Genomic DNA, 14436 nt, shown 5'->3' with positions numbered 1-14436 from the left:
AATCACCACCCCTCCCTCTGATTTCATTGGCTTACAGACACAGTGCACTGTGAGCGCCTCATCATCAAGTCTGCAGGACTGAATGGGCTCGCTGTCAAAATATGCAAAGTCATTGTCTCATCTCAAGCATGATATTAAATGACTTTGTTATTTCTTTACTGGAGATTCTGAGAAGGCAAGTATTCAGTGTGATGCCAGGCTCAAACTGAGCAGTCAGCAGCTTCAGTGTCCAGATCTAATCTATAGTTCTTCATTTTACATTTAATCTTATAGCCTACGTTTAATGCTCATATTCAGGGTGACAATCAATAAGTGCAATGGAAGAATAACAGTGAAAGGTCTGTAAGAAATGCAGCTGATAGCAAGATGATGCTGTGAGTTAATATGATGTGAAAGGAATTCAAATGAGGAAAACCCTTCACATCTTCAGATCTGAATCATATTTTTTAGCAAATGACTGTACTGTGAAGCACACAAACAAAAACTTTGAACTACTGTTGAAACAATGGTTTGTTACATGTTGCACATAAAATATTTCCCAAGTGGTAAAACAAATGAGTTTTTTTGTCCTGAAAGATTTGTCCTGAGGAACAATTTCCAATGTCTTTTTTTTTTTTTTTTTTTTTACCTATCTGTGAATCCATGTGTAAAAAAAATACAGGAGAAAAAGAAATTTAAAAAATTCCCAGTAGGAAAATTTTCTACCAGTTTTCAAGTCATAAACACAAGAAAGAAAATAATGTAGAAAAAGACAAAAAAACAAAATAAAAACAAATTAAAGATCTTCTTTTGCGAGGATAAAAAAAAAAATTCCTACAAATTCTTTGACTCTGTTTGACTTGTTTTCCCTCCTGACTAAAAAAAGAATACCCAAATTTCACACATGAAAAAAAGAAAATTTTCTCCTGAAATTTTTTGATATTTTCATATTTTCCAGACGGAAAAAGAAAAAAAAAGGAACTTAGAATGACTATGCTGGCAAAACCTTTTTTCCTACCAGTTTTCAACTCATAAACACAGGAAAGAAAACAATTTAGAAAATGGATCACCAGAAATCAAAAAAAATATCTTCACTTGCCCCTCAGGGCTTCTGTTGGACTTCTAGTGGGGGAAAAATAAATTTTGCCAGGATAATCTTCGAAGTTACTTTTTTTCCATATGTGAAAATAAATTGTTTGCCACTTGGTTTCAAGCATAAAAAGCAAATTCTCCTACAAATTCTTTTTATTCTCCGTTTGACTTTTTTTTTCCTGACTAAAAAAAGAATTGCCAAGTTTCACACGTGACAAAAAGATTTTCTCCTGAAATTTTTTATATTTTCATGTTTTCCAGATGGGAAAAAAATAAGGAACTTAGACTATGCTGGCCTCTCTATGGCTCTATTGATAGGACAGCAAACACAAGAGAGGGGAGGGGAGACATGTAGCAAAGGGCCTCAGGTTGGACTCAAGCCCGGGGCTGGCTGCTCTACCAACTGAGCTAATGGGCGCCCAACAAATCCATCCTCTCTGCCGAAACCCGGGATCGAACCAGGGACCTTTAGATCTTCAGTCTAAAAAAGTTTTGCCAGGATATTCTTTTTAAGTTCCTTTTTTTTCCATCTGTGAAAATAAATCGTTTGCCACTTGGTTTCATGCATGAAAAAAGATTTTCCTGCCAATTCTTTTTTCACTTTTTTCCCCTGACTCAAAAAACTGCTCAGTTTTGCATATGAAAAGGAGAAAAAAATCTCCTGAAATTTTTCTGAAAAAATTCTCCTGAAAATTTTCTGAAAAAATTCTCCTGAAATTTTTCTGGATTTTCATGTTTTCTAAATGGAAAAAAAATGAAGGAACTCAGAAACACTATGCTGGCAAAACTATTTTTCCTACCAGTTTTCAAGTCATAAACAGGGAAAAAAATACAATTTAGAAAATGGATCCCTGCCCCTCAGGGTTTCCATAGGACTTCTAGTAGGGGGAAAAAAAGTTTTGCCAGGATAATCTTACTAAGTTACTTTTTATCCATATGTGAAAAGAAATTGTTTGCCACTTGGTTTCATGCATGAAAAAAAGATTCTCCTTCAAATTCTTTATTCACTTCGTTTCACTTTTTTTTTCCTGACTCAAAAAAAAATGCTCAGTTTCGCACATGAAAAGCTGAAAAGATTCTCCTGAAATTTTTTTGGATTTTCATGTTTTCCAAATGGAAAAAAAAATTAAGGAACTCAAAAAGACTATGCTGGCAAAACCTTTTTCCTACCAGTTTTCAACTCATAAACACAGGAAAGAAAACAATTTAGAAAATGGATCACCAGAAATCAAAAAAATATCTTCACTTGCCCCTCAGGGCTTCTGTTGGACTTCTAGTGGGGGAAAAATACATTTTGCCAGGATAATCTTCGAAGTTACTTTTTTTCCATATGTGAAAATAAATTGTTTGCCACTTGGTTTCAAGCATAAAAAAAAAATTCTCCTACAAATTCTTTTTGTTCTCAGTTTGACTTTTTTTTCCTCCCGACTAAAAAAAGAATTGCCAAGTTTCACATGTGAAAAAAAGATTTTCTCCTGAAATTTTTTATATTTTCATGTTTTCCAGATGGGAAAAAAATAAGGAACTTAGAAAGACTATGCTGGCAAAATTTATCTATTTTCATGTTGGCCTCTATGGCTTTTATTGATAGGACAGCAAACATGGGAGAGGGGAGGGGAGACATGTAGCAAAGGGCCTCAGGTTGAACTCAAACACGGGGCTACCTGCTCTACCAACTGAGTTAATGGGCGCCCAACGAATCCATCCTCACTGCTGAAACCCGGGATCGAACCAGGGACCTTTGGATCTTTAGTTTAACGCTCTCCCAACTGAGCTATTTTGGCGCATTTGTTGCCAGTTTCAAGCCATAAACACAGGAAATACAACAATTTAGAAAATTGATCACCATTAAAAGAAAAGAAAATCTTCCCTTACCCCTCAGGGCGTCTGTAGAAATTCTAGTGGGGGAAAAAAAGGTTTGCCAGGATATTCTTGTTAAGTTCCTTTTTTTCCATCTATGAAAATAAATTGTTGGCCACTCTGTTTCATGCATGAAAAAAGATTCTCCTGCCAATTCTTTTTTCACTATGTTTCACTTTTTTTTCCATGACTCAAAAAAACTGCTCAGTTTCGCAAATTTTTCTGTAAAAATTCTGCTGAAATTTTTCCGAAAAAATGGATTTTCATGTTTTCTAAATGGAAAAAAAAATTAAGGAACTCAGAAAGACTATGCTGGCAAAACTGTTTTCCCTACCAGATTTCAAGTCATAAACACAGGAAAGAAAGCAATTTAGTTCAGACTTAGAAAATGGATCACCAGAAAAAACATTTCTTCACTTGTCCCTCTGTAGGACGAGGCAATTCTTTTTAAGTTCCTTTTTTTTCCATCTATGAAAATAAATCGTTTGCCACTCTGTTTCATGCATGAAAAAAGATTCTCCTGCCAATTCTTTTTTCACTCTGTTTCACTTTTTTTTCCCTGACTCAAAAAAATTGCTCAGTTTTGCATATGAAAAGGAGAAAAAAATCTCCTGAAATTTTTCTGCAAAAATTCTCCTGAAATTTTTCTGCAAAAATTCTCCTGAAATTTTTCTAAAAAATTCTCCTGAAATTTTTCTGAAAAAATGTTTTTTATTTTGGCCTTTTCATGACAGCAAACAGGATGAGAGGGGGGGATGTGACATGCAGCAAAGGGCCTCAGGTTGGACTCAAACCAACTGCAGCAAGGATATGGGCGCCCAAAGGATCCATCCCCTCTGCCGAAACCCGGGATCGAACCAGGGACCTTTAGATCTTCAGTCTAACGCTCTCCCAACTGAGCTATTTCGGCACATTTATGACCATTTTTCACGTCATAAACACAGGAAAGAGAACAATTTGGAAAATTGCTCACCAATAAAAGAAAAACAAATCTTCACTTACCCGTCAGGGCATCTGTAGTAATTCTAGTGAGGAAAAAAAAGTTTTGCCAGGATATTCTTTTTAAGTTCCTTTTTTTTCCATCTATGAAAATAAATCGTTTGCCACTTGTTTTCATGCATGAAAAAAGATTCTCCTGCCAATTCTTTTTTCACTCCGTTTCACTTTTTTTCCCTGAGTCAAAAAACTGCTCAGTTTTGCATATGAAAAGGAGAAAAAATTCTCTTGAAATTTTTCTGAAAAAATTCTCCTGAAATTTTTCTGAAAAAAATTCTCCTGAAATTTTTCTGAAAAAAATTCTCCTGAAATTTTTCAGAAAAAAAACTCTCCTGAAATTTTTCTGAAAAAAAGTTCTCCTGAAATTTTTCTGAAAAAATTCTTGTTACCTCCCCTGGGAGGTCTAGGGACTGTGGAGAGTGCTCAGTTTTGCATATGAATAAATTCTGCTGAAATTTTTCAGAAAAAGTTCTCCTGAAATTTTTCAGAAAAAGTTCTCCTGAAATTTTTCAGAAAAAGTTCTCCTGAAATTTTTCAGAAAAAGTTCTCCTGAAATTTTTCAGAAAAAGTTCTCCTGAAATTTTTCAGAAAAAGTTCTCCTGAAATTTTTCAGAAAAAGTTCTCCTGAAATTTTTCAGAAAAAGTTCTCCTGAAATTTTTCAGAAAAAGTTCTCCTGAAATTTTTCAGAAAAAGTTCTCCTGAAATTTTTCAGAAAAAGTTCTCCTGAAATTTGGTTGCCACTTGGTTTCATGCATGAAAAAAGATTCTCCTGCCAATTCTTTTTTCACTCCGTTTCACTTTTTTTCCCTGACTCAAAAAAAATGCTCAGTTTTGCATATGAAAAGGAGAAAAAAATCTCTTGAAAATTTTCAGAAAAAATTCTCCTGAAAATTTTCAGAAAAAATTCTCCTGAAATTTTTCTGGATTTTCATGTTTTCTAAATGGAAAAAAAATGAAGGAACTCAGAAACACTATGCTGGCAAAACTATTTTTCCTACCAGTTTTCAAGTCATAAACACGGAAAAAAATACAATTTAGAAAATGGATCCCTGCCCCTCAGGGTTTCCATAGGACTTCTAGTAGGGGGGAAAAAAGTTTTGCCAGGATAATCTTACTAAGTTACTTTTTATCCATATGTGAAAAGAAATCGTTTGCCACTTGGTTTCATGCATGAAAAAAAGATTCTCCTTCAAACTCTTTATTCACTCCGTTTCACTTTTTTTTTCCTGACTCAAAAAAAATGCTCAGTTTCGCACATGAAAAGCTGAAAAGATTCTCCTGAATTTTTTCTGGATTTTCATGTTTTCCAAATGGAAAAAAAATTAAGGAACTCAAAAAGACTATGCCGGCAAAACCTTTTTCCTACCAGTTTTCAACTCATAAACACAGGAAAGAAAACAATTTAGAAAATGGATCACCAGAAATCAAAAAAATATCTTCACTTGCCCCTCAGGGCTTCTGTTGGACTTCTAGTGGGGGAAAAATACATTTTGCCAGGATAATCTTCGAAGTTCCTTTTTTTCCATATGTGAAAATAAATTGTTTTCCACTTGGTTTCAACCATGAAAAAAGATTCTCCTGAAATTTTTCAGAAAAAATCTTGTTACATCCCCTGGGAGGTCTAGGGACTGTGGGGAGTGCTCAGTTTTGCATATGAATAAATTCTGCTGAAATTTTTCAGAAAAAATTCTGCTGAAATTTTTCAGAAAAAATTCTGCTGAAATTTTTCAGAAAAAAATCTCCTGAAATTTTTCAGAAAAAAAGTTCTCCTGAAATTTTCCAGAAAAAATTCTCCTGAAATTTTCCAGAAAAAATTCTGCTGAAATTTGCTTGCCACTTGGTTTCATGCATGAAAAAAGATTCTCCTGCCAATTCTTTTTTCACTCCGTTTCACTTTTTTTCCCTGCTCAGTTTTGCAACTGAGGTAACGGGCGCCCAACAAAAAAATTCTCCTGAAATTTTTCAGAAAAAGTTTTACTGAAATAACGTTTTTAATTTTGGCCTCTTAATGACTTCATTGATAGGACGGCAAACAGGATGAGAGGGGGGGAGGTGACATGCAGCAAAGGGCCTCAGGTTGGACTCAAACCCACTGCAGCAAGGATATGGGCGCTCAAAGGATCCATCCCCGCTGCCGAAACCCGGGATCGAACCAGGGACCTTTAGATCTTCAGTCTAACGCTCTCCCAACTGAGCTATTTCGGCACATTTGTCACCATTTTTCAAGTCATAAACACAGGAAAGAAAACAATTTGGAAAATTGCTCACCATTAAAAGAAAAACAAATCTTCACTTACCCGTCAGGGCATCCGTAGTAATTCTAGTGAGGAAAAAAAAGGTTTTGCCAGGATATTCTTTTTAAGTTCCTTTTTTTCCCATCTGTGAAAATATATTGTTTGCCACTTGGTTTCATGCATGAAAAAAGATTCTCCTGCCAATTCTTTTTTCACTCCGTTTCACTTTTTTTCCCTGACTCAAAAAACTGCTCAGTTTTGCATATGAAAAGGAGAAAAAAATTCCTGAAATTTTTCTGAAAAGATTCTCCTGAAATTTTTCAGAAAAAATTCTGCTGAAATAACGTTTTTAATTTTGGCCTCTTAATGACTTCATTGATAGGACGGCAAACAGGATGAGAGGGGCGGATGTGACATGCAGCAAAGGGCCTCAGGTTGGACTCAAACCCACTGCAGCAAGGATATGGGCGCCCAAAGGATCCATCCCCGCTGCCGAAACCCGGGATCGAACCAGGGACCTTTAGATCTTCTGTCTAACGCTCTCCCAACTGAGCTATTTCGGCACATTTATCACCATTTTTCACGTCATAAACACAGGAAAGAGAACAATTTGGAAAATTGCTCACCAATAAAAGAAAAACAAATCTTCACTTACCCGTCAGGGCATCCGTAGTAATTCTAGTGAGGAAAAAAAAGTTTTGCCAGGATATTCTTTTTAAGTTCCTTTTTTTTCCATCTATGAAAATAAATCGTTTGCCACTTGTTTTCATGCATGAAAAAAGATTCTCCTGCCAATTCTTTTTTCACTCCGTTTCACTTTTTTTCCCTGACTCAAAAAACTGCTCAGTTTTGCATATGAAAAGGAGAAAAAATTCTCCTGAAATTTTTCTGAAAAAATTCTTGTTACCTCCCCTGGGAGGTCTAGGGACTGTGGGGAGTGCTCAGTTTTGCATATGAATAAATTCTGCTGACATTTTTCAGAAAACATTTTCCTGAAATTTTTCAGAAAAAATTCTCCTGAAAATTTTCAGAAAAAGTTCTGCTGAAATTTGGTTGCCACTTGGTTTCATGCATGAAAAAAGATTCTCCTGCCAATTCTTTTTTCACTCCGTTTCACTTTTTTTCCCTGACTCAAAAAAAATGCTCAGTTTTGCATATGAAAAGGAGAAAAAATTCTCCTGAAAATTTTCTGAAAAAATTCTCTGCTGAAATGTGACATGCAGCAAAGGCCTCAGGTTGGACTCAAACCCACTGCAGCAAGGAGATCCACCAAAGGATCCATCCCCGCTGCCGAAACCCGAGATTGAACCAGGGACCTTTAGATCTTCAGTCTAACGCTCTCCCAACTGAGCTATTTCGGCACATTTGTCACAATTTTTCAAGTCATAAACACAGGAAAGAAAACAATTTGGAAAATTGAACACCATTAAAAGAAAAACAAATCTTCACCTCCCCATCAGGGCATCCGTAGTAATTCTAGTGAGGAAAAAAAAGGTTTGCCAGGATATTCTTTTTAAGTTCCTTTTTTTTCCATCTGTGAAAATATATTGTTTGCCACTTGGTTTCATGCATGAAAAAAGATTTTCCTGCCAATTCTTTTTTCACTTTTTTCCCCTGACTCAAAAAAAGTGCTCAGTTTTGCATATGAAAAGGAGAAAAAAAATTCCTGAAATTTTTCAGAAAAGATTCTCCTGAAATTTTTCAGAAAAAATTCTCCTGAAATTTTTCAGAAAAAATTCTCCTGACATTTTTCTGAAAAGATTCTCCTGAAGTTTTTCAGAAAAAAATCTTGTTACCTCCCCTGGGAGGTCTAGGGACTGTGGGGAGTGCTCAGTTCCGCATATGAATAAATTCTGCTGAAATTTTTCTGAAAAAATTCTGCTGAAATTTTTCTGAAAAAATTCTGCTGAAATTTTTCTGAAAAAATTCTGCTGAAATTTTTCTGAAAAAATTCTCCTGAAACTTTTCAGAAAAATTCTGCTGAAATAATGTTTTTATTTTGGCCTCTTTATGACTTCATTGATAGGACAGCAAACAGGATGAGAGGGGGGGAGGTGACATGCAGCAAAGGACCTCAGGTTGGACTCAAACCCACTGCAGCAAGGATATGGGCGCCCAAAGGATCCATCCCCTCTGCCGAAACCCGGGATCGAACCACGGACCTTTAGATATTCAGTCTAACGCTCTCCCAACTGAGCTATTTCGGCACATTTGTCGCTATTTTTCAAGTCATAAACACAGGAAAGAAAACAATTTGGAAAATTGAACACCATTAAAAGAAAAACAAATCTTCACTTAAGTTCCTTTTTTTTCCATCTGTGAAAATATATTGTTTGCCACTTGGTTTCATGCATGAAAAAAGATTTTCCTGCCAATTATTTTTTCACTCCGTTTCACTTTTTTTCCCCTGACTCAAAAAAACTGCTCAGTTTTGCATATGAAAAGGAGAAAAAAATCTCCTGAAATCTTTCCGAAAAAATTCTCCTGAAATCTTTCCGAAAAAATTCTCCTGAAATCTTTCCGAAAAAATTCTCCTGAAATCTTTCCGAAAAAATTCTCCTGAATTTTTTCAGAAAAAAATTCTCCTGAAATTTTTCAGAAAAAAATTCTCCTGAAATTTTTCAGAAAAAAATCTTGTTACCTCCCCTGGGAGGTCTAGGGACTGTGGGGAGTGCTCAGTTTCGCATATGAATAAATTCTCCTGAAATTTTCCAGAAAAAATTCTCCTGAAATTTTTCTGAAAAAATTCTCCTGAAATTTTTCTGAAAAAATTCTCCTGAAATTTTTCTGAAAAAATTCTCCTGAAATTTTTCTGAAAAAATTCTCCTGAAATTTTTCTGAAAAATTGTTTTTCATTTTGGCCTCTTTATGACTTCATTGATAGGACGGCAAACAGGATTCTTAAAATTCTTGTTACCTCCCCTGGGAGGTCTAGGGACTGTGGGGAGTGCTCAGTTTCGCGTATGAATAAATTCTCTTGAAATTTTTCAGAAAACATTTTCCTGCAATTTTTCAGAAAAATTTCAGAAAAAACTTCTCCCGAAATTTTTCTGAAAAAATTCTCCCGAAATTTTTCTGAAAAAGTTCTGCTGAAATTTTTCTGAAAAATATTTTTTATTTTATACTTGCCCGTCAGGACATCCGTAGTAATTCTAGTGAGGAAAAAAAAGTTTTGCCAGGATCTGCCACTTGGTTTCATACATGAAAAAAGATTCTCCTGCCAATTCTTTTTTCACTCCGTTTCACTTTTTTTTCCCTGACTCAAAAAAAAATGCTCAGTTTTGCATAAGAAAAGGAGAAAAAATTCTCCTGAAAATTTTCTGAAAAAATTCTCCTGAAATTTTTCTGGATTTTCATGTTTTCCAAATGGAAAAAAATGAAGGAACTCAGAAACACTATGCTGGCAAAACTATTTTTCAAGTCATAAACACAGGAACGAAAACAATTCAGAAAATGGATCGCCAGAAAACAAAAAAAAATTTCACTTGCCCCTCAGGGCTTCCGTAGACTTCTAGTGATAATCTTACTAAGTTACTTTTTATCCATATGTGTAAATAAATCGTTTGCCACTTGGTTTCACGCATGAAAAAATAAATTCTCCTGGAAATTCTTAGAAAACTTAGAAAGACCATGCTGGTAAAACATTTTTTCCTACCAATTTTCAAGTCATAAACACAGGAAATCTTGGTTTCAACAAGTGCAGGACAACCTTTCATTGGAGTCATGTTGTCCAGTTCCCCCATGTCTCTCAGTTCGGTATCATTTACCTTTCACCTGATTGCATCTTGCGTCCGTGTGCATTCAGGTGGAGACGAATCTGTCCATCCTCACCCACGCTCCATATGCTGCCTCAACAGAATGGACTTCTGCCAATGTTTGGGCCGAGGCATTGTTTCTTTATCTCTTACCTCAACATGGTGGAAGGCTTGAGGCTTCTGGCTCGGTGACAACAAAGAAAAGTTTGCACCATTATTCATGAAAAAGCCAATTAGTTGGTGGACAACACAGCCTGCAGAGAGAAGATGGAGAATAAATCGAACATACCATTTCTCAAGAAGATATACTTAAGTTTTTCAAATTTCTTCAAAGGATCTAATGTTTTTGTGGAGAGATAGTCACATTTGCAGCCGTAGCACACAACTCCACAGACCTTCATACCTGCTTTTTCCCCCTAATAATCGGGATGAAGTTGAAGTTTATCCTGACATATACACGTCTCTTTTTACACATAGGTTTGCAAGTGCATATCAGTTGAAACATATCTTGTGAACTGTAAAAACTGCAGTGAGTAGAATCTCCTTGCGGCATGAAAAATACATTTTAATGCATGTAACCCAAAAAAGAGGAGAAGCTATTTCGACTAATCAACCCCTTTTTTTTCTGGGCGAGGTTTAATTAGCTAAATCCCCAAACAATGAGACTTAAGAGTAATCCAGCGCAGTCTGGAAACCAAGTATGACTAAGCATCAGCATCATCCTCAGCAGCTCGGGCTGGGGTAACTGTGCCAAAAAAGTATTAATTTCTTTTGAGAAGTAAAAAAGTGATATTTTGCTTCCTTTCCCATATAGAGCAGATGAAGACGTGTGACTCTGATTCTGATTTGCTCTTGTATTTTTATGTCCTGTCTCTCTGCTTCTTGATGTCTGGATCACGTATTACGTACAGTATATCTTCCCTGTCAACTTCTTTCTTCAAAAAACAAAGTCAAAGGTGTGGAATATACAGTCATTAACAGAATCAAATTAACCACTAGGGGGCAATATAAATTAGATTTACTGGCCTGCTGACACCATGAATGTGTTGCGAGGCCATCAATCAAAGAAATGCAAAAATTTCAGCATCTCTGTCTCTTGCAAAAGTTTAGCTGAATGTATTTTGAGTTTTCGCTGCAGGGACTTAATGTTGCTGTCGATAAAACTTTGTTAAAGTTTTAGAAAAATGACCGGACAACTTTTATTGATTTTCTGCAACATTTATCCCTCACGTGTAAAAAGTTAAAAGCACTTCAACAACCACTGGAGCAAATCAAATTCATACATCTCTGGTCTGACTCTGTGATGTTGTGTTTCATCACTAAACCATCAAACACTCTCAGCCAACAGTCGGCACCAATAGACACATGATTACATCTACTAAGATCTCACTGGCAGGGTGTGAAGGCCATTAGTGGCGGTAAGAGAGGTAACTTATTTCTGAAAAAGGCATTAAATATTTTATACAAACTTCAGCGAAGAGAAGCCTGGGAGCTACTTCAGGTAGTCGACTGGAGTCACGTGCTGCAGGATACATCCAGCACAGTCTTTTTTTACTATGTTGACTGTGGAAAAAAGTAGATCCTGATCAGAACCAATATGTTATACAGTATACTCTATTACATGTAAAAGTCTGTCACAATGTGTATTTTTATTAGCCAGCCATTACAAAATCTAATTACAAGAAAGCGTGACTGGAAGCCTGTTCAAATTCTGCAGCTCAGACGGTAAGCTAAGTTAATTAAAAGCAACATTATGTAGAAATTGGCATTTTGACTCCAATCAAGTAAGATTAGAATGGCAACACAAACATTTAATGAAGAGGTAAAACAAAACTACAAAACAGGACAATAACTCCATGGACCGGCACTTTTTTATAACTCCCCATTTACATAAAGTGGTCATTTTTGAAACCCGTATCTCAGCATCTTAACTTATTCTTACCTTTTAACAACACACAGCACAAATCCATACAAACATGATCAGTATGTAGTAGGAAGAAGAAGTTATTTCCCTCAGAACAGATTTAAATGCATTGTCATTCCTCCGTATCTTAATTGAAGTTCAGAGAGTTTATAGTTAATAACAAAAAACTCCATCACACCACATCGGTGAATAAGGACAGAAAGCAGAAGTGACGCTTTGTGTCTGATTTACTCACCGTTAAATGTAAGTAATTGTGATGAGTTAATGGGAAATAAGAGCCATTAAATTGATCTTAGCGCATGACTACAAGAGCTTTTTCTTTTTTATTTTGACATGAACGTGTTCTGGAAAAGAGGGGCCAACTTCTTTAATTAGTCGAGGCGGTGTGTGTGTGTTGTGCTGATCTTGTGGCTTTTTGTACAAGAATGAATCCAATCATTTATAAACCAACTGGCACCGCTCAGTGCCAGCCTGAATACTCATACTTACATATTCAAAAGAATAAGGTTTGTATGTTTGTAAAAATAAAGTAAAACATACATTGCACACTGATTTTTTTGTTGTTGTTTTGCTTGAAAACTCCCAGCAGAAGATTATGTTCCAGTATTACAAATACAATATCCTGAAACATTTGAAACAAGCCTCTAAACTAAGGCCTGCAGCTTGTTTCTTGTAATTTGCCTCCACTAAGTTTTCAAAAACGAAAATGTATTCACCCATATTTGTCCAAAGTGGCATCTACCTTTACCTCCGGTTGAGTTTGGGGGCCAATAAAGGACCTGCACGATGAGGCACCTCCAAGCTCTCCCTTAATTATCTGTAGATATATGAAGTAATCCATCCTCATCCAAAAACAGATCCACTGGTTCAAAGATCTGCTATTTTTTAATGCAAGTTACTTGATACGCCAAGCTAGTTTTTTATTGTAAAACAGGCTGCGGAAGGCAAAACGATGGTGTCGACACAACCTGAGATTTTAGCCCTGCCCTGCCCTCGCTGTTAAAAATCAGAGGGAGGTCTCATCCTACACGACTGCGTTCATCCAATATTCATGTTCGGTTGTGCTCTCCTGCTCATTCCTAATAGAAAGCAACACTCAGGAGCAGCTGCATCAACATGTTGTCTTTTTCTTTCTCTACATTCCTCACTAGATCTATCTCTTCTTGGTTTCTTGTTTTCATGCTCTGTTTTTCATCATTTTTCTCGTGTCACCTAAAAAACACCTCTCAGGTAGAGAATCGTGTGCTATGGCTGGTCTCGTGTCCTCAAACTCAGGCTTTATTCCTCAAGTGTTCACATTATTTTGGCTATCACCTGTCAACCTTATTATGTATTCAGATGCCCACACAGGGTCTTGTAGAGAAAGCATTTGTTTTCTGTCCCCTGGGGTAATCCATGGGTACGAACGATCACTCACATCGACAGAGTCACTCAGCCTCGTATTGATCTCCATTGTGTGCTCTGTGCCATCATAATGCAGCTTTAGGGACCTCACACGTATACTGCAGTTGTGTCCAACACGCTTAATTTAAAGAAGTTTACATCTCTCGTACACGTCTCATTCTCTCCTGAGACACACTCTAAAGAGAAACTAAACTTCAAACCACACAGATTGAGTAAGACGCTTCCAAATTACTGACACTGATGACACAGAGACTTTTAAAAATGTCAGGTTTCCTGCACATGAGTTGAGTCGTCACTGGTTGACCACGAGTACGAGACGTCACCCCGGCCTGATTAGAGGCAGGGTGCGCTGTAGCCCTACTTTGGAGAAGGTCCATCCCGGGTGCAGCTCAGCTTGGCCTGAAATGTCCCATAAGTTACACCACTTTGCTGTCCCCCTCAGGAATTGCCCTTGAGAAAATTTCATGTTGTCCCCTCTGAAGTTGGTATTAGATTTCCAGCCCTGCCAGAAATGTCAGCAGAAGGATATCTGCACTGATCTGAAAGTCATTTGAAAAACCTGAAACATACAGACGCCTCTGATACTAACAAAAGTTGTTTTTTCAATGTCATATCCATTCTCAGACATGCTAGAATACACAACTGTTATGTACCTAAGGTACACCAATCTCCATTTTTTGGAAGCACCCTGCTCGGTAGCTGGCTAGCAAATATAAGCTAATGCTTGTTTACGCTGCTTTCATTAGCCTGCATGAAAAAAAAAAACAGCTGTCATGACTAGTGTTCATGAAATACACCAGATGAAAAGAAATGTGGCCCTAAAATAGCTAATAAAAATAGCTAAAATTGCTAATACAGTTTGGCACTAGTATCTGGTTTATTAGCCCATCTGAGTAACTTTCATTGAACTACCAGTGTGTGGGATTTAGTGGCATCTATGGGTGAGTTTACAGATTGCAACAAACAAAATACCCCTCATCTTACTCTAGTGTGGTGGCTGCGAAAAAACGCAAAATGCATCTCTATAGCCGGTGTTTGGTTTGTCTGCTCTGGGCTACTGTAGAAACATGGCTGTGTAAAAAAAGGGATGGCTCCCTCTGTTGATATAAAACGCAACAAAGGTAACAAAAACATGACGATTCTTAGTTTCAGGTGATACACAGATGATAAAGTTTTCTGCCAAAATCCACG

The 14436-nt window shown here is 36.6% G+C and overlaps 6 non-coding genes across 6 annotated transcripts; all 6 read right to left on the bottom strand.

Moving 5' to 3' along the window:
- Positions 1–2782: 2782 nt before the first annotated feature.
- Positions 2783–2855, bottom strand: trnaf-aaa (transfer RNA phenylalanine (anticodon AAA)). The gene has a single exon. It is a non-coding gene; the product is annotated as a tRNA-Phe (tRNA).
- Positions 2856–3768: 913 nt separating this feature from the next.
- trnaf-gaa (transfer RNA phenylalanine (anticodon GAA)) lies at positions 3769–3841 on the bottom strand. Its single transcript has one exon. It is a non-coding gene; the product is annotated as a tRNA-Phe (tRNA).
- A 2219-nt stretch (positions 3842–6060) lies between these two features.
- Positions 6061–6133, bottom strand: trnaf-gaa (transfer RNA phenylalanine (anticodon GAA)). The gene has a single exon. It is a non-coding gene; the product is annotated as a tRNA-Phe (tRNA).
- A 519-nt stretch (positions 6134–6652) lies between these two features.
- trnaf-gaa (transfer RNA phenylalanine (anticodon GAA)) lies at positions 6653–6725 on the bottom strand. Its single transcript has one exon. It is a non-coding gene; the product is annotated as a tRNA-Phe (tRNA).
- Positions 6726–7450: 725 nt separating this feature from the next.
- trnaf-gaa (transfer RNA phenylalanine (anticodon GAA)) lies at positions 7451–7523 on the bottom strand. Its single transcript has one exon. It is a non-coding gene; the product is annotated as a tRNA-Phe (tRNA).
- A 773-nt stretch (positions 7524–8296) lies between these two features.
- On the bottom strand, positions 8297–8369 carry trnaf-gaa (transfer RNA phenylalanine (anticodon GAA)). The gene has a single exon. It is a non-coding gene; the product is annotated as a tRNA-Phe (tRNA).
- Between the last annotated feature and the right edge of the window lie 6067 nt (positions 8370–14436).

Source organism: Pagrus major, chromosome 1, assembly GCF_040436345.1.
Source record: "Pagrus major chromosome 1, Pma_NU_1.0".
Classification (NCBI taxonomy): Eukaryota; Metazoa; Chordata; class Actinopteri; order Spariformes; family Sparidae; genus Pagrus; species Pagrus major.
Note: the sequence above shows the minus strand (reverse complement) of the source record. Positions and strands in the feature narration are given on the sequence as shown.